The following is a 20,821-nucleotide window of genomic DNA, read 5'->3' on the forward strand; positions in this document are numbered from 1 at the left end:
TCTTAGCTTTGTAGAATCAATGTGTCTTGTCCACTGTTTAGGCTCTCTTCCAAAGAAGTGAGTCTTAAATTTGTGAACTATGAGAATTACAGACTTCCTTTTGTAAGTGAATGTTCTAAATTCAAATTAAAAAATTTTATGAGCATGAGTTCTTCTGAGGTCAAAGTTCACTGCATAAAGTCTAAGCACCCATCACAGAGCGATGAGAACGGACACGTAAGTTCAGCAGGAAAAAGATGATTCTGTGATCAGACTTACAGTGCAAAAATGGTTCAAGCCCAAAGACTGTTCTGCACAGTAACATTCTTATAATAACTCTCAGAGACAGTTTGAATAAAAAAAAAATTATTTTTATTGGGAAGTCGGATTTCCAGAGAGAAGAAGAGACAGAGAAAGATCTTCCATTTGCTGGTTCACTCCCCACAAGGGCACAACGGTCAGAGTTTATTTAATCTGAAGCCAGGAGATCGATCCCCCTAGTAGTTTTTCCCATGAGTACAGAGTCACAAGGCTTTGGGCCATCCTTTACTGTTTTCCCAGGCCCCAAACTGAGATCTGGACAAGAAGTGCAGCAACTGAGACTCGAACCTGCGCCCATGTGGGATGCTGGTGCTTAACCGTGGAAGATTAGCTTCTTGAGTCACAGTGCTGGCCCCAATGCTGTGATTTAAGATTTTGATTGTTTTACGTAGAATTGTTCTTCAAGGCAGAAATGCAATGCCAACTTGGATTTATCAAAATGCAGTGGCGATTTTGCCCCATGCTCTCATTGCCTGTGTCAGAGAACTATCATGAGGTTTGACAGACATGGATGAAGAGGGAAAAAAATCAGTCGATCTGCTCCAGATAACTGTTCCTAGACCAAGTGTTAAGGCTGGCACATTCTTTTCTCTTTCAAGCCCTTTTATTTTCAACTGAAACTTAATTCATTATTTATCTATGGCTCATTGAAAGTCAAGGTAAGTGCTCCCCTTGATGAGGTGCTAATTAATTTTGGCTGGAAAGCCAGAGTGGAACAGAGTGGTTTTGACGTTCTCAATGAAGTTTTCATTGGAAGGTTTGAGTTTACCAGTGGAACATTGTTAACTCCTTCTGGTTTGCACGTGTCTGAAAAAAATCTGTAATCATACAGATTCCAGTGAAAAGAAATTGGAAATGCATCACTTCGGTGCTCTTGTTGACAACTTACTCTCTTATTCCAGCAAGGCAATAGAAAAAGAACAGAAAACGCCTGTCTGCCAACAGGCAGCTGCTGCAAAAGCAATGCTCCGCAACAGCAAAGAATAACAGTTGATACTGGCAAACTGGTAAATGACATTGCTTCTACTTCTTACAGGACATAAAGCATAGCTCGGTCCTCAGCTTTGAGTTTACCATTTATCAGTTTACTTATAAGAATGGGTGCAGACGTTGTATTCTCCAAGAAACCTGCTTCCACACCCCAACTACATACTAACTCCTCTCCCATCATTTCCATGGTCTAATCAACAGAAAAATAGAAGGGAGTATGTACACAGAGTAAACTTTCAAATTTAGATTCTGACCCCACACAGAAGCAAAGTGGCACCAGGAATCAGAAAGCCTCTTTCCTTCTCGCTCAATGACCATGTTCTCAAAGTAGATGACAAAATGGACTCACACAATCCACAAGTGTTCATTAAGTGCCTACTGTGTACTTGATTATGGTCCAATCACTAAAGGGAAGGTCATGGCCTTCCTACTTGAATTTTGAGGTTAGGAAATTTAACATGAATTTGAAATAATTCTCATTGCATGAATCAATAAGGCTCCACACACCAATAATTATGTTGGTTTGTAAAAGTACATGGGCTGTTTTTCCCTATGTCTGTCATCTAATGTTTTGAAAATAAAATTGGGCAGATTATTGTTTATAGTTACAGAAAAATCTGAGCTCCTCTGGATCTTAACACATGTAAAAATGCAATTAGTATTTTGTTAAACTAAAAAGAACATTGTAGAGAGACAATCTCACAAAATAGCTGGCTGGAGTCGGGGCTGCAAGTAGACACCCTGTTGAAGTTTCAGAAGATGAGGCCAGAGCAGTGCTGTGTGCTGCCAGAGCGTTTTTTTCATCCAGGACATGGGGCAAAGCTGTACCTCCCAGATCTTCAAGCAATGAGCCTGTGGTGGACTGGATTCTAGCTAATAAAACATGGATAGAAGTTATATTAGCCATCTCTAGTCCTAGCTATAAAAATACTTTGTTGAGAACTCAGCTCTCTCTTTTTTTTTTCTTTCCTCAGTTGTTTTTTTCCTTAACTTCAGTCATCTTTGGGCCACAAGTTTCAGAAGGCATATTAAGAAATAAAAGTATTACACTGTCACATGAAAGAGAAATGAACTTTTCCTGTGTTGAAGCTATCAAGAAAGTGTATCTGTTGATAGTTTCTTCCCTGAATCATACAAAAGAGGCAGAGAACAAATAGCAGTGGTCCAAGAAATGGACACGTGTGTTATGATGATGGCCAATTCTACAGCAAGTTCTACAATTCTCAGGATTATGCAACCATTCTTTCTTCTGTTGCTCAGTCAGAGAAGAACAAAAATCAGAGGTGCCCAACTGAAAGCGTGCATTAGTATGGGAAAAGCAGATGTACCTTCTGTTTTCAATTAGAAGCACCTAGAGTGACCTGATAAGTCAAAGTGCTTATAAAAGAAAAGTGAATTAAGGCCCTTTTGCCTAGTGATTTAACAAATAAATATTATTTGATGCCCCTTATTAAATCAATGGACATTATACCTAAAAAAAATTTCAATTAGCCTGCCTATAAATTTGAATTCATTTGTTTTTGTGACTACTGACATCTGCACATTTTTTAAAATGTATTCAGATATGTTATGTATATTTATTTACATTTATATACATTCACAATAAAATATAAATGAATTTTTTGAGACCGTCTTCGTAAGGTCTGTTTTTGTACCATGACAAAACAAAAACAAGCTTTTTTTCTCTCAAGATGTATTTATTTTCATTTGAATCACAGATTTATAGAAAGAAGGAGATACAAAGAGAGATCTTTATTGAGTCCCCAAATGGCCACAATCACAGAGCTGAGCTGATCCAAAGCCAGGAGCTTAAAGTGTCTTGACAGGCCTCTCACATGGGTGCATGAGCCCAAAGGCTTTAGAAATCCTATACTGCTCTCGTAGATCACAAGCAGGGAGCTGGATTGGAAATGTAGCATCCGGGACTTGAGCCAGCACCCATATTGGATGCTGGTGCTACAGGTAGAGGATTGGCCCCTAACATACTTTTTAAAAGACTTAATGATACCTATTTTGGATATTATAGAAAAATCTGCAACACTTTGGAAATTATGAAAACACACATGGAAAGTAAGGAAAAGCATAAGGACAAAGCTCTCCTACTAACTGGATAATATGCTAAAAAGTGTATATATGCTAATTTTTTTCTTGTCATTTACTTGCTAAACTCTCCAATGGTTTTTCCCCTCAATGAGAACAAAATCTAAATCTCTGTACATTGTGATGAACTGGGCTACAGCTAAACCTTGATATTGATCTGCTTAGCTAACAACGTTACACAGAGGTCCTGAGCTGGCCAACACACTTGCCCGGTTATGCCAGTATATTGTAAAACTGTTACAATTTCATGTCCCCAGGACATAAAAAGGTCCCCACATCCCATGCACCATTATCTTCTGCCTATATAAAACCTTATTTATTTGTATAAAACTTTTTGATATTTGATATTTATATTAAACTGTTTAATATTTGTATTAAATTATTACTAAGAACAATGACACATCAATTCAGTTTGTTATTTCTGTGTTTATCATACATTGCTCTATACCATAGCATTCCTATGCTTTAATTAACTTTCCATTTGCTAGTGTTAATCCTGATTACATTGCTTTCTCAGACAGTGATGCAATTGGCACAGTTTTGAGCCTTTCTTTACCAGAGAGCATCTTAACTTAGGTTTGGTAGGAGAATGGTAAGCTGGCTATTCCATTCTTGGGTCAATCTATTTTCGTTCTCATCTTTCGGCATTAGATTTAATACAAGAGAAGTCTAAGTTCAGTTCTTTTGCGGTAGCCTATTGTTTCTACTGGAATGCTTCTAGTTATTTTATTTATTCCTAAAACTCATTTTTCAAATTGTGGGCGCTTCCTTCACCAAATTATGTCTAGATTGTAGATTGATATTTATTTAACTCAGATTTTTTGTTTCTATAGATCTTTAATTAGTTGTGCTCCTTTGGTCTGGGTTGTGCCTCTGGAAAGCAATCAATGTTTCAAATGTGAACTGAATACCTTCTGTATGCTCAGTCTTGTGTTAGAAAATGAGTGGTGTTATTTCAACTTTATAATCAAAATAATTTCTAGCAATTGAGAAAAACTACAGGATTTTAGCTCCTAAAAAGATGAATATTTACAACATCCTATGCGTTCATTCTTTATTCTGTTTCCAGCCATTTTCTTAGATTATCTTTGTCATCTGCATTTTTTACCACTCTTTCAAGTTTTTCTTCCTTATCACCCTTCAAAGCTTCTGAAGTTTCATTTCTGCTCTTACCTGCTTTCAATGAATTTTTTTGTTTCATAGATTTTCTATTATAGTTTTTTTGATCTCCATTCCTATCACTGCCTTTCCTTCCGTCTATCCCAAATAAAACTACTTAATGGGAAGACTTCAGTGCAACAGCTACAACTTTTTTGGCCACCTGCTTTCTTTGTTGGACTGAGTCTGAGTTCAGGCTCTGCTTCCAAGTCCAGATTTCTGATAATGCACACTGCGAGGCAGCAAGAATGAAGTGTTGGATTTTCTTTTTCTTTTTCTTTTAAGAATTATTTATTTTTATTGGAAAGTCAGATATACAGAGAGGAGGAGAGACAGAGACGAAGATCTTCTGTCCGATGATTCACTCCCCAAGTGAGCGCAACAGCTGGTGCTGTGCCGATCTGAAGTCAGGAACCAGGAACTTCCTCCAGGTGTCCCACGCAGGTGCAGGGTCCCAAGGCTTTGGGCCATCCTCAACTGCTTTCCCAGGCCACAAGCAGGGAGCTGGATGGGAAGTGGGGCCTCCGGGATTAGAACCAGTACCCATATGGGATCCCAGCTTATTCAAGGCGAGGACTTTTAATCACTAGGCCGCCATGCCAGGCCCAAGTGTTGGATTTTCATCAGCCATTTAGAGAGCCTGGCTTAATTTTAGGAGATGCAGCAGGATGTCTGGCTACTCTGGGATACCGGCATTGCGACCTATGAATTTTAGGTAGAGTTTATCCATTTCTATAACAAAGGCAGTAGGTATTGATATGTATTGTATTCAACTGCTAAACCAACATGGAGAGCACTATAATCTGAATAATATCCAGTGTTCATTCAAGTGCAAGAATGCTGGAATATACTGCCGTTTCCAGTTTAGAGGTCTTCTGTAGACCTTCCACACGTGCTAGAGTAACAGTATGGGCGAACAAAGGGCCAGAACAGACTTCTTTAGAGAAAAAATTAAGTAGTCTTGTTTATTAATTCACTACTCAGTATCTTTTGAGTGCCTCTCCTATTAGGCAGGTAGGATGCCAGGAAACAGAGAACCTGTGATGAACAGAAAAGAAGTTATAGGTTGGAGTAGTTATTGAACATATCCAAATAAATCAAGAGTTATGGGCAGGGGTGGGAGAACCCAAGTATCTATGTAACTGTGTCACATAATACAATGTAATTAATGAAGTTAAATAATAAAAAAAAAAAAAAAAAAAAAAAAAGAGTTAATGTAGTTTCGATTGGTGAAATTGCAGATAGAATTTTCTATGATGTTAAGGCTGTTTGATGAACAGAAATTTCTTTGTATATGAGATATTGATAGGAGAAAAATGATCAGAATGCAACACTTTCGCTTTCCATCATGTTTTGCATACCTTCTTCCAAAAGCAAGACTCTTAAAATCCTCACAAAATCCGTTGAGCTTAAAGCTACATTTGCATGATGTCAAAAGCCAAATTAAGGTGAAAATTCTTTTGTCTGAGTGACCAGCTATTTTTTTTATTTTTTTTAAATTATTTTTTTTATTAATTATTATGCATTATGTGACAGTTTCATAGGCTCTGGGAATCCTCCCACCCCTCCCCACGCCCCTCCCCCCGGTGGATTCCTCCACCTTGATGCAGTATTACAGTTCAAATTCAATCAAGATTCTTTCCTTGCAAACATATACCAAGCATAGAGTCCAGCTACTTATTGTCCAGATGGGTTGAACAGTTTCTTGGGGAGACCCTTGCTGGTCTGTTGTTAGAGCTGGTAGAATATCATCCCAGTCAATTAAGAGTCCCAATATAACATTAACAGCAATTTGTAACATAATGGAATTGACATGGTTTTGCGTAACCAGTATGTTAAAAAAAAACAAAAAACAAAAAACAAAAAAACAAGTTCTTAACCACAACCTATGATTTGCTCATTGACATTTCAATTTTAGTTTGTACACAGGACCGGCTGCTATATACCTTAAAATGGCTATAAGGTACCATTCAGCTGTCTCGTGTCTATTTCATTTTAGTATTTAGCCATTTGTTGTGTTGAAGTATAATTTTGCTGATCTTGGCAGATTTTAGGATAATCTAGACTGGCTTGTAACTCTAACAAGACATTTTTCAACAATTAAGGTGCAGAACATTTTTTGGGGGGGGGGTGTGCAGGAAAGTCCCCAACACCACGGTGAAGAGTGACTAATCTTTGTGTGAGTGACCAGCTATTATGTACATCACACTAATGGAAAATAGCTGATAACTGGCCAGATCTTTAGTTTTTTATTTGACTGGTTGTTTTCAAATTATTTTCTACTACAACACACCTGAGAATTACAAAATATTCTGTCAGAATAATTCTCAAGAGAGGGGGCACCTGTTCTGCCCGGGATGGAGCAAGGGACTCAGGGAAGGATCTCAGGCGACGCTCGGATCTCCCTCTAGGGGACCATCAGATGACAAAGACTTAGTAGAAATGAGGCATTTTATGAGTGAGCTGGCTCAGTGGCCTCACACTGAAAATTACACCATCCCTTATGGTATTTAAGTAGCCATTTCAAAGTCTAGAACTCTAGACCAATTCTAAGATGATGCTACACGAATATATGGAGATAGAAAATAAGGCTAACAGAGGGGAAATGGCTAACTTCGGGGTTTTTGAGGATATTGAGACAAAACAGCTCCCTTCGTATTTCTATGTATTTGATTTGTGGATGGGAAAGTATTGTTTTTTTAGCAAGGAATAATTTAAGTCTTGTTAATTTGTGTTTTAATTGTCATACTTTAAAAAACTTAATTATTTTTATTGGAAAGTCAGATTTACAAAGAGGAGAGACAGAGAAACATCTTCCATCTACTGATTCACTTCTGAAGTGGCTGCAAAGACCGGAGTTGAGCCAATCCGAATCCAGGAGTCAGGAGCTTCTTCTAGGTTTCCCATGAGGCTACAGGGTTCCAAGGCTTTGGGCTATCTTCTACTGCTTTTCTAGGCCACAAGCAGGGAGCTGGAAGGGAAGTAGAGCAGCCGGGATTAGAACCAGCGCACATATGGGATGCTGGCGAATGTAAAGTGAGGACTTTAGCCACTGGGCCACCATACTGGGCCCTATCATACATTTTTTATGTGTCTATTTTTGTATATTCAACTGGACTCAATGACTTCATTCCATGTAGCCTTAATACTTTTAGGTTCTTGTGCATTAAAAATTATTGAATGGCTCTTAAAAACAGTCTCATACCTTCAATTCAGTCTTAGCAGTTTTTAATATGAGAAGTGGAATGGATTTCTGTTATTACGGCTTTTTAGACAGCATACCATAACTATCATCTATTTTGCATTGTGCATGTCTATATAACTGCATATATAGACACAGATATAAATATCATATTATGCCTACACACACAATTAGACTGTATTAAACCAAAGATTGATGCCCAGAATTAGGTAACTGATATGCCACATGAGATTGATCATTTAATTAATATCAAATATTCAAACATAAAATAAGAGAACTCTTGAGCTCACTTCAACATATAATTTACATAGACAATTAAGAAAGATGAAATCACAGGAGTAGAATATGTTTATAACTCTGTTCCCTTTACCTTGATTAATTATTTTGTTCCTGACCATACCTGGGTGGATTCCTAATTTCCAAGGTTCCAATATATATTCATCCAAATGAGCAAGTCCTTCCTATTTCCTGTGACTCAGAAGACAAATGGGCATAACCACGATGTGGCTTGAAAGAACTGTGAGCTCCAGAGCAACCTGGATACCTTCCAATTGCAGAATCTACCTGCAAGCTTTTGTGAAAGCACCAAGCTGTTATGTGTCTTATTACAAGGTAAAAGATTCTTCAAAAATTATTCCTTAGGGAAAAAGAGTATCATCTCATAGTTGAGGTATCACTGAATTCAATAATATTCAAAGGGCTTACTCTTAATTGCTCCATGTTAAAAAGTAACATAACCCTTAAAAGACAAAAACGAACACTCCTATGTGTCATAAATTCATATTGCTGATGAAAATGTTTGATAAAACCTACAAAATATAACAGAAGTGAATAGTTATTTTGAGAGTATGTGTCAGTTATGATTATGGCTGCCATTTTAATCAAGCCTCTTAAAAATCGCTTAAAAACAATACCATTGTATTATTCTAGTTTTGTTAATATAACAAAATATAAAATACCCAAGACGAAAGAGGTTATTTGAGCTCACACTCCCAACATCCAAGGGCATGACATAATATCAGCTTAGCTAGGATGAGAATCTCATGGCAGATAACAAGCGCCTGTACAACAAAGAGATTGCATTGCCAAACAGGAAGTCAGAGTGAAAATGAAGTTCCCAATTCCTTCTGAAAGCTACAAATTATTTAGGATCTTCTTCTAGGCTTCATCTCTTTAAAATTCCACCATGTGCCTGGCAACGAATGAATATCACTGAGATAAACTCAAAGGATGAATAGAAAATGAACAGGTATTTTCAATGTATTATGAATGGTCATCATGACTGGAGATAATATTTTTATTGACATACGCATATACAGATTTAAGTTTGCTGTATCTTAGAAGAAAAATGCAAGGAAAACCCACTTATACTGGTTCTTTTTCTGTTACTATGATGAAAAAACTGATAAAGGTTAACCTTAAAAACTTCATTTTGGGGGCCTAAATGAGCCTAATAGTAGTTTGGTGGCTAAAGTCCTTACCTTGCATGCGCCCGAGATCCCATTTGGGCACCAGTTCTAATCCTGGTTGCTCCACTTCCCATCCAACTCCCTGCTTGTCATATTGGAAAGCAGTAGAGGATGACCCAAAGCTTTGGGACTCTGCACCCATGTGAAAGACCCCTGAAGAAGCTTCAGATAGGCTGAGCCCTGGTCATTGCAGCCGCTTGGGGAGTGAACCAGTAGATGGAAGATCTTTCTTCATCTCTCCTCTCTGTGAATCTTACTTTCCAATAAAAATTAATAAATCTTAAAAAAAATCCTGCATTTTAAAGGCAGAACTTTATTTTTTTCACAGTTTTGAATGCTGAAAGTTCAAAAGGTCAGGCGCCTCCACGGTGCAATCACTGGTGAGAACCAGGTGGCAATTAGCATTATGTTTGTGGAAGAGAGAGATTACATTTTCAGGTAGGATCAGAAAGCAGAACTGGAGACGGGCTTGCTGTTCCAGTTTCTATGAGAACTGTTTCATGATCCCATGTTTAAAAACTCACTTTATCTCTTTCCATAAACTACATCTTCAGTGGCCTGAGGACTTTTCACCAGGACCTTCTTCAAGGTCCACATCGCCTTCCACTCTGACTCATGGAGACCAAGTTTCCAACTATGTATGCTTGATGGACAACTTGCATCCAAACCAAAGCACCATTATGGAACTTCTGATGGCAAACATGGCTCAGTTTTGATGAAGATACTCATGTTGAGCACATGAAGCAAGAGGTTGAATAAAAATGGGACTTTGGGAGCGGGTATTTAGTCTAGTGGGTAAGATACCCGCATTTCACATGGGGTACTTGGGCTTGGTTCCTGATCTATACCAGCTCCCTCCAGTGCAGAGGCTGGAAAACAATAGTGATGATTCAAGTAATTGATTCCTGCCACCAATATGGGAAATCTGTTTTTGAGTTCTCAGCTCCTAGCTTCTTTGATCCATGGCCCAATGCTGACCATTGTTGACATCTGGGGAATAAATCAGTCAATAGGAGCTCTGCATGTCTCTGCTTCTCTGTGCTTCCTTGTCTCTTAAACATGTATGAAATGTAACAATGAACAAAGTATTTATTTTCAAAATTGATTTATTGAATCTCACTTATTATTTCTTCGTAAGTATGGTTTGAATCCTATAGTCAGAAGACAATGCGTTAGCTGCTTGACGATGTAATGTTTTTCATATAGCATTATTTCTAGAGTGAGACAATAAGATGAAGTGCAGGATGCCTGGGTAAATTTGAATTTCAGATGAATGATGAATTTTTTTCAATGTATCTATGTCCTGTGGGGTATTCCAAATGTTCCTATACTACAAAAATATCAGCTGCTTATCTCAAATTTTAATTTAGCCAAATGACCTGTATTTTATCCAGCAACCCTTTCCTGAAACATATTAAGAGGATTTTTTTTTCTGTTTATGTTAAAAAGAATCAATAGGAAAATTTTTAAAAGAATTCTTGGTGTGTTAATTTTGGGGAGAGATTTGTTTTCTGGATTCTCATACCTTGGAAGATGATATCAAGCCTAAACCTCCCCCAATGGCTCACTACTTACTAGATCCTGCACGAGATAACTTGTTTCAGGGTCTCCATTTCGTTTTCTCTCTCGCCACTAATATGCATGTCGCTTTTACTTTCACATGATAAAAGCTATTTCTGAAGGAAAGTGCATGAAGCCTGCCATATCAAACTGAACAACCTTGTGCAGGATGCAACAGAGAATTGTTTAGGGGGCTACTCATTATCCTAATGATGGGAAATACCCAGTTCATCAGGGAAACGTTCCTCTAAGGTGTATTCCAGAGACATAGAAAAAAAATCATAAAATTTGAAATTCTTCTTATCATCTTGCCAGCCTTCAAAAAAAGCTTTTTTAAAAAGGGCAATGCAGAGGACCTGTGTTATTTCTGCATGACATTAGCGCCCATTACTGTTCTGCATACATTATAAACATTACACAAGGGTCAGCATGAACCCTGCAGTGCAAATTTTCATAAGGCGATTTATTCCTACCTAGTGTGCACTTAAACCTCCTCTGTGTGTAGGAGCAAAGTGTGTTCCAGCAATAAATAGTAGGAGAAGCACTACTGTGTCTCCTTTCCCCCCACAAGTGCAGACCTTGGTGAATCAGACAAATTTTTCTCTTCTTGTAACCATTGACTGGCTGCTCTGGCACAATTACCAAAGCGACTCTACTCTGGATGGTGTGTTATTGGTTAACTAGACAAAGCCCAACAGGTCGGGTGACCTATTTTTGCTTTTTTGACAGTGCAAGTCAAAGTACTTAACTTCAATCACGATCTCATTTACAAACCCCCCAAAATAAAAAGCATGACAGTGAACACTAATATGATGGTAATTTCATACTGTTTCTGCTTATGAATTTGTCTTTCCCTTATTAATCATCCAATAAAGTACTGACACTGCAGAATCCTGACGTGGCTCAACAAACCATGGAGTAAGGACAGTAGCACCCTAAAGGAAGAGGCTACAGCCAAACTGGAGAAGCGCAAAGCTTTTATTAACACCAGAGGCCCATTAGAGTGCTCTCTGTTCACCTTCACTGGAGCAATAAATGAAGAGAGCTTCACCGGAGAGGACTCCTACTGTCTTTGTGCTGGTAATGCACAGCCAAGCTGTAGTCATGTTGTAACGCTTGTAAGAAACAGATGTTCTTTCCCTGACAAATCTCCTTTCTTGATTTATTATTCATTTGCTCAAATCACAATGGAAAGTCTTTGGCCCATTAATTAAATTCCAAGCAAAATAAAATTTGCAGCAGAACTCATTACTGGTAAATGACTTTGACACTTCATCAGATTTGAAGGTAAAATGGGCGACTTCAGGAAGTTAAAGGTGGAGGGAGCCTAGGCCTTTTCTGCAACCACTGCAAGATGATAAAGATTGTGATGAAATTTTTATGTTAAGCACTGATCCTGGAAAGTTCAATTTTCTCCCCCCGCCTCTTCTCCTTACCCCTCATCCCCTCTCCGTGCCTACATGATCCACTTTCTGGCTTCTTTTACAGAAAGAACTGAAGGAGTTGCTTGGATTTCAAATATGCTTATGTATGGGGTGTCACATCATGTTCCAAACACAAAAGCACACATACACTTTTTTTTCCAGTATGCAGAGGAGGGGAACGTAGCTCAGTGTGTATTTGATGCATTACATTTTGAATAAAGGTCCGAGGAAAATCTGATAGCCATGAACTTCAGCATGGTAAAGGAATTAAAACCAGAACTTGAGAGTGGAGCAGAGGGAATTTTGCTAATCTGATCTGAACACCCCAAAATATTTGCTAAAACGAAGCAAAAGGTGCTATTTGCCAAATCACAAACAACTCGAAAAGAGACACTGAGTGCTCTCAGAAGATGGGCAGGACACGTGGTTTTCTTTAGAAACAGAACACACATTTAAGTCAGATTTTTGAAAAGTGTAAAAAATATAATCTGCTATAGAACAAAGCTTGCTTGCATGGGAAGTAGGAGTCTACGTGTTTTTGTTTTTTTCTGCCTGTAATGAGTTTTAATAATGAAATCTACCTTTTCCTGATGGTTCAAATATACTTTGCCCTTGCAATTGCTCAGTGGTGCATGGTGATCCAGTTCTCTCTTATAATTATTTATTCAGTAAAGGCGTAGAAGATGAAGGGATTTCACTTTTTAAAACACATTACACGGGCCCGACGGCATGGCCTAGCGGCTAAAAGTCCTCGCCTTGAATGCACCGGGATCCCATATGGGCGCTGGTTCTAATCCTGGCAGCTCCACTTCCCATCCAGCTCCCTGCTTGTGGCCTGGGAAAGCAGTCGAGGACGGCCCAAAGCTTTGGGACCCTGCACCCGCGTGGGAGACCTGGAAGAGGTTCCTGGTCCCAGCATCGGATTGGTTCAGTACCGGCCCGTTGTGGCTCACTTGGGGAGTGAATCATCGGATGGAAGATCTTCCTCTCTGTCTCTCCTCCTCTCTGTATATTCGACTTTCCAATAATAATAAAATCTTTAAAAAAAAAAAAAGTTACACTTTGAATCTAGGCTACTAGATGAGGAAATGTTTAGCAAACATAAATAATGGCTGGGTTAACGAATGAGACAATGTATTTTTTACGGTTTATTTTTTATTGTTATTATTTTCTGTGATACAGTTTTGTACGTATAGGGATTCCTCCCACTGTATTTTTACCACTTGAGTCAAGTATACCATGCCATAGTACACGTTCTGTACATCCAGTTAGGGAAGACTTTTTGTCTTGAAACTCATGAAGAATCATGAGGATGAGTGAGAAATGGTGGTAAGCTGTAAGAAAAACATTAATTCATGTTTGCCATTTCAGAGATCGAGCTATGATGCTTATTTAATTAAAATTAAGATGAAATGAGATTGGCACTAAAGGCACATAAATTTTTATCTGAACATTGGAGTCTCAGATTCACAGTGTTGAATAATGCTCAGTGGCATGTTCCAAATGTAAGCACTTTAATAAAAGGCTCGTGATAATTCAGAAAGGCTAAGTGCCGACTTGTTTTGTACCTTGTTAAACAGCTGTTGTTACATGAATAAAATGATTCTGAGGGGGAAGAGGGTAAGACATCAAGTATGTTACCTGAAGATTGATAACATGTTTATTATTTACTTTTATGAAAAGCATAACCAGACCCAAAAAGTCTCTACTTTCAAAGAAGAAAGAAAACAAAACTATATTCCAGCGGCTCCATTTCTTTGGGATTATTTTCTTCACTTATCCAAACCTTCTTTTCTCAAATGTTCCAGTTAGGATCGATCTACAACTCCAATCGTTTAAACTTGGACTGAGAAATAAAGAACAAAGAATCCTGTATGTGATTAAAACAACAACAACAATGACGACAGTGAGAGGCAGGAGAGAGGCTCCTGGAAACCAGAGAATGTTTGAGGAGTCTAAAGAAGGAGCCTGGAAACTTGGTGCTGCAAAGATGAGCTTACGATGCTTTGTGCTAATGCTAGATAGTATGGAACTTTATAAGGTAAAGGAAGTTACAAATGTAAATCTAAATCCTATTTTAATTTAACAGATACACCAGAGTCTTTTTACTAAATGGCTAGGTAGCTAGCAAAGCCATTACTTTAATAGACTACCAACTTTTAAAAATAACATTATCATTGCTCTAAAATTCTTATAATTCTGCTTGAAATGCCTTGAGTTCACTATCATTTATAGAGTCAAATTTCCTTTAATGTTTGGATGATATGATCAAATTATACATTAATTTTACTCCTATATGTTATTGGTTATTTCCAAAAAATGAGCCCATCTTCAAAAAGTATCAGTTGGCCAAAAAGCAGGAATTTTCAACTTCTCAAGATTGTTTAAAAACAGAAGTTACAGAATATTTATTTGGGCAAGAATGTGTCAACAGAATGTATCTGTATTTTCCCAGTGTGAAGGGGACTTCATTCACTCGGGTGAATTAATTCTAGCTTTAAGGTTAAAATGTCATTTTTTAATCATATAGATGTGCTACAGAGTAAAGAAATTGGTATGTAAATATCTCTATTTTCTTGCTTTTATCACACAAGACTAAAAATGAAGGCATGAATGCCATAATACTTCAGGCCCCTTCAGCACCTGATTCAGTACCTGAAACCAACAGTTGTCTAGATTTTAAATAAAAACATTTTTGATTTTGCTTAAAGGAAAGTGGGTATGTGCTGTCTAACTAATTAGGATAAATGCGCAGTCTTGGTGTGACTGGCAAAAAAAAACTACAACCATGAAAATGAAGGTGAACGTATAACATAGAATGAGAACAACCAAGTATCAGTAGTCAGGGGTCAGTCAAAGAAAGAACAAGGCACCTTAATGGTAATTAATTGAACAAAAATGAACTTTAAAATGAGAACAGGAAGGTAGGGGAGGAGTAACAGTGGCAGATTCCTTTTTTCAGTGAGTTAGCAAAGGCAGAGGGGTCACAGATGCCAGATGGGAGAAGGAGGAAAGAAAAATACACCTTCTTGTCCCACCTAGAAGATGACAAACAACAATATCAAGTCTGGAGGCCAAATTCTGTTTCGGTGGTATCTTAGTGGCCCTGTTTTGTTCCATGATTCAGTTATTTAAGGAACTGGGATTCTGGAAGCAGGTGCAGGGATTGAATATGGTCACCCATTTGGAGACCTTGACTGAATACCTGGCTCCCAGCATTGGAGAACTCCATCTCTGGGTATCTGTCTCCCTCTGCCTCTGTATTTGTTTAACACAGATTGGATCTGGGCAAGGCAGAGTGATTCAGGTTACAGTTTGAAGGTTAACTTTCTTATTCATTGCTCTGACTCTAGATTCCACCTGTAACTTCACAGTGTGTCCTTGAGATCGACTCCTTCACTGAGCGTAATGGTCTCTAATTGGGACCATTTTGTTACAAATGGTATCATTAAAAAATAAGGAGTTTGTTTTTCAAGAAAATATGGAATGACTATTATAAAAAAAAGAAAGACTCATCTTTTTAAAAGATGCACACTATATATGCAAGCTGCGTGAATTATTACAAATCCGTTCCTTATAGAGCAAAAGTAATCATGAGGTATAATTTAAAGGGCATCTGCCTGTGTTAAGTACAGATAACTGTAGCTTGAGCTTCAAAGAATAGCAGGTTCATCTATGACTTGCAAAATAGTAAACATATACATATGAACAACATGCTGTGGCAGTACAGATACTTGGGGAGAAATGTACAGTATAATGGTCTTCAATCGTCAACCCTCCACACAGTGTTGGATGTCATTGGGAATTTTTTAAATGGGCTTTTGGAAATGAACAATGTAGTTGTAATTAAAAGATCAAGATTGGAATTCCGACATCGTCCCTATTAGCTGTAATGCTTCAGAGAAGTTCATCACTTGATTGCTCTGAGACCCAGTTTTTTCACCTACAAAGCATCAAGTAGAATTCCACAGTTTTATGCAGTATTTTGAATTAATTTCAGTTTTTATTTCAGATGCTGAGGTTTGTACTTAAGAATCAGAAACTTTATAGCAGAATGATCATTGCCCCATTGAGTGTTTAATGAAATAGTTTCTGGTAAAGATGGCTTGCCCATATGAGTATGCTTTCTGTTCTTTCCAACAATTACTCGTCTCCCTTCGCAGATGATCTTAAAGATATTAAGGAACTTCAGTGAAATCATCAGATTATTAAGAGGCTGGGCTGAGACATAAACTCCAGATTTCTCTAACACCAGTGCTTTTTCCATTATACTACATTCAACTTCTGAAAACTCATGGAGATATTCTTGGAGAAATGGAAAATTTGAAGATGAAAGATCTTGAGTAATGAACAAATTAAAAAATCTATCTAAAAATAAAAATTTAGCACAAGTGATTACACACACACATTTGTCTTACACAAAATGCTTGTAAATTAGATCAGAGATAGGCTCCCTGCCAACATTGAAATACTCCTCAGAAGGGGATTTGAGCATGACTCAAATCAATAGATAATAATAATAAATTAGCGTGAATTGATTTGTTTTTAAAAGGCAAAGACTAATATGATCTGAAGAGAAACCAGAATATGATCGATTTGTTTTAACAAACATTTCTTCTTTCTTTTTTTCAAATGATTTATATTATTTTATTGGAAAGGGAAATATGCAGAAAGATTCCATCCACTGGTTCATTACTGAAGTGGCCCCAATGGCCAGAGCTAAGCCGATGTGAAGTCAGGTCTCCCATGTGGGTGCAGGGTCCCAAGGAACTGGGTCATCCTCTACTACATTCCCAGACCACAATCAGGGAGCTGGATGGAAAGTGGAGCATACAGGACATGAATTGGTGCCCATGTGGTATCTCAGGTGTTCAACATAAGGATTTAGCTACTAGGTTACTGTGCTGGGTCCTCAACATTTCTTTTTTTAAAAAAAAATTATTTATTTTTATTACAAAGTCAGATATACAGAGAGGAGGAGAGACAGAGAGGAAGATCTTCCGTCTGATGATTCACTCCCTAAGTGAGCGCAACAGCTGGTGCTGTGCCGATCCAGAGCCGGGAGCCAGGAACTTCCTCCAGGTCTCCCACACGGGTGCAGGGTCTCAAGGCCCAGGGCTGTCCTCAACTGCTTTCCCAGGCCACAAGCAGGGAGCTGGATGGGAAGTGGGGCCGCCAGGATTAGAACCGGTGCCCATATGGGATCCCGGGGCGTTCAAGGTGAGGACTTTAGCCACTAGGCCACGCCCGATTACTGCCTTCTTAAAGCTACCACTTCAAGATGTAACTTCATCTATTAGTTTATTTTCTTCTGGAATTATTCTGCTTCATTGCAACATTTAATTCATTAAACAGATAATTTTACTTATAAATCTCTTCTTCATCCCTCTCATGTTCCACAGTTTGTTTCTCATTCATCTATCTAGTCCTTATTTAGGGGCTGATAAATTTTCTGTGCCCAAAGACCTAAGTCAGCGTTCCCTAAAGGGATGATTTAGGTTTAACCTCTCTCTCTCTCTCTCTCTCTCTCTCTCTCTCTCTCTCTTTCTCTTCTTTCCTCTCTTGCTAACACTCTTTAATTTCTTGATTGCTCTATGTTGATAAAATACAATTCACACTACAATGCAGCCTTTACTTTCAACTAACAACTTACTGTCACAAAGTCATCTCAGACTCATAGATAAAACTTAAATAACTAAGTTCTCGCTCTGAGAATCTTTGTTTCTTAATTTTTAAGATGAACTGGAAACATCAATGATAACTATCATGGCTTCCCCCCTTTTTTTTCCTAACCTCTGCATTTGGCATGAAGTTTATTCTATTTCTTCATTGTTTGTGTATTTATGTACTTATTTATTTCAGAGACTGAGAAGAGGGAGAGGAAAGAAAGAGATGGGGGAGAAACAGAGATATCTCTGATCTCCTAATTCATTCCGCAGAAGCAATGCGGTGGATGGATCAAGGGAAAGCTCAGAGCCTGGAAGTCAACCTGGACTTCCCATGAAACGTTCCAGCCATCAACTACTGCCTCCAAGGGTCTACATTAGAAGGAAGCAGGGGTGTGCAGAGAAAACGGAACTTGAGCTTAAGACACTCCATTTTAAGATAAGGGTGTCCTCAAAGATAAGTTACTCCTCACTAAGGTATTGAAGATGTCTCTGCACACCCCTCTTAAAACTGTTCTGCACCTCAACTGTTGACAAATGCCTTGTTATAAGCCAGTTTGGACTATCCTAAAATCTGCCAAGTTCAGTAAAACTATGCTTCAACACTATTAACTGCTAAATACCAAAATGAAAAGAGACACAGGACAGCTGAAGAGTACCCTATAGTCATTTTAAGGTATATAGAAGCTGGTTGTACATAAACTAAAATGGAAATGTCAATGAAGCAGTCACAGGATGTGTTTAAGAATTTGCATTTTTTAGGTATACCCTCTCTGGTCTGAAGACAGAGCCAGCAGAGTATCATCCCAGTCAATTGAAAGCTCCAACATACCATCAGCAAAAATTTACATCATTATGGAATGAATTGACATAGTAATGAGTAACCAATATGTTGTTTTGGGGTAGGGGTGGGGAGAACCCAAGTATCTATGTAACTGTGTCACATAATACAATGTAATTAATGAAGTTAAATAATAAATAATTTAAAAAAAGAATTTGCATTTTTTAACATATTGGTTACTCAATACCATGTCAATTAACTCCATAATGCTGTAAATTGTTGAGGATGTTATGTTGTGGCTTTTAATTGGTCGGAATAATATTCTGCCAGCTCTGCCTTCAGACCAGAGATGGTCTCCCAAGAAACCATTGAATTTATCTGGACAATAAGATGCTGGACTCTATGCTTGGTATATGCTTGCAATGGAAGAATCTTGACTGGATTTGAACTGCAACAAGGTAGAGGAATCCACCATGGGAGGAGGGTATGGGGAGGGGTTGGGGGAATCCCAGAGCCTATGAAACTGTGTCACAAGATGAAATGCAATTAATAAAAAAAAGAAATTAAAAAAAGATAGGTGTGTCCTAAGTGGTGTTTTAAACATCATATCAACTGCTCATCTCTTTATGTTGCCTTCAAAATTCACTTCCTCAAGTTTATTACTACTGCAAAACCATGCTTCTGGACCTCATTAGATTTTGGCAGAGCTTCTTCAGTGTCCTTAACTGCCTCTGGCTTCTCTGTCTCCAACTCATGTTGAAAAGTGCTACCGAAAAGCCCATATCATGTCATTTTTCCATAAATTTGAGGCTCCTCATTGCCCCAAGGTAAACGTTGCAGAAAGTCCAGTATTCTAGTATCAAGATATATTTAACAGCTTCATTGGGAGGTCATATTTATCTATTGATCTTGTGTTTTGCATGAAAATTGCCTTATATCAGCGAGAACATATAGTATTTGTCCTTTTGGAATTGGCTTATTTCACTAGACTTTATATCATTTTCTATACCTACAATGTCAAGATACACTTAAATAAAAGAATGATGGACTTATGACTATAGTTGAAGGACTAAACTATTGTTGCTATATAGGGGAAATAGTAGGGAGGAGGGAGAATGAAGAGTAGAAGGGAAAATTCCTCAGCCCAAGGAATTGTATCATGAAAAATACATTGTTTTGGAAAAAGAACCCTTTGCTTAATATAGTATTTACACTCTTCTATGATCCTAGTGCCTCAGGCCAGAGTCCAGTTCAAGTACTCAATTTCCCCTTCTGTGCACAGGAGCATTCTGTTTCTTTTCACATCTCTGTGCTCTCCACTAGCCCAAATTTATTTGATTATGGGCCAATGCTGCCTGTTTTTCAGTGTGGGAGCCCTAGAGAGAGTTTAGAAGGCAATCCATAGATCAGGGTAATTTGGCAATGGTGGATGGAATGGTCGTCCTCTTTACTTTAGATCTCCATGATGACATGAACACAGTAGATTAGAGAACCACTCAGAGGGATTAATGATTTGGTCTGTGCCCTAAAGAAGGTCAAGAGACTGCCGGGGTGAGCAATGATGGCAGATGCTGAGTATCTAGCTGTAACAGAAACAGCCTGAAGTAGCAATAGTACGATACGGATAGCTGAAACATTGGCGTGTACAATACCTATAATAATTAATGCTGTGATTTAATCATATGAAAGAATAAAATATAAAATATTTGAGACTTAGCATCTAGTATATGATGCTGTATTATAGAAGTGAGTAAAATTATAGAAATATGATGTGTGATTTGCATATCATTCAAAATTTATCCCTGCTTTCCTGGACTTACTGGTATATTCTCATTTTCTCCACATGTGGATGGCCAAAGAGCACAAGAAGAAACTCTGCCTCAAAATGCCACTTCCACCTTTCTCTACTGTCTTGTACCCTCTCTTTACCACAAATCACATCTACTGAAAATTTATTCCTGATAGTCTAATTCTTTGGGGGAAGGAGGGATAAATATGTGTTCTGATATGTATAATTCCGTTATTTTTCAGCGGACACCTGAGTTTTACAAAGGTTTGGTTTTACTTTAACAAGAATATTGTGAGTTTATCAATTCAATTAGAGAGAAAGAGAGGGATCAATGATAGAGATAAGCTATAGATATACAGAAAGATAGAGATATCCCAAAGAT

This window comes from Ochotona princeps, chromosome 10 (genome assembly GCF_030435755.1).
Source record: "Ochotona princeps isolate mOchPri1 chromosome 10, mOchPri1.hap1, whole genome shotgun sequence".
NCBI classification, from domain to species: Eukaryota; Metazoa; Chordata; class Mammalia; order Lagomorpha; family Ochotonidae; genus Ochotona; species Ochotona princeps.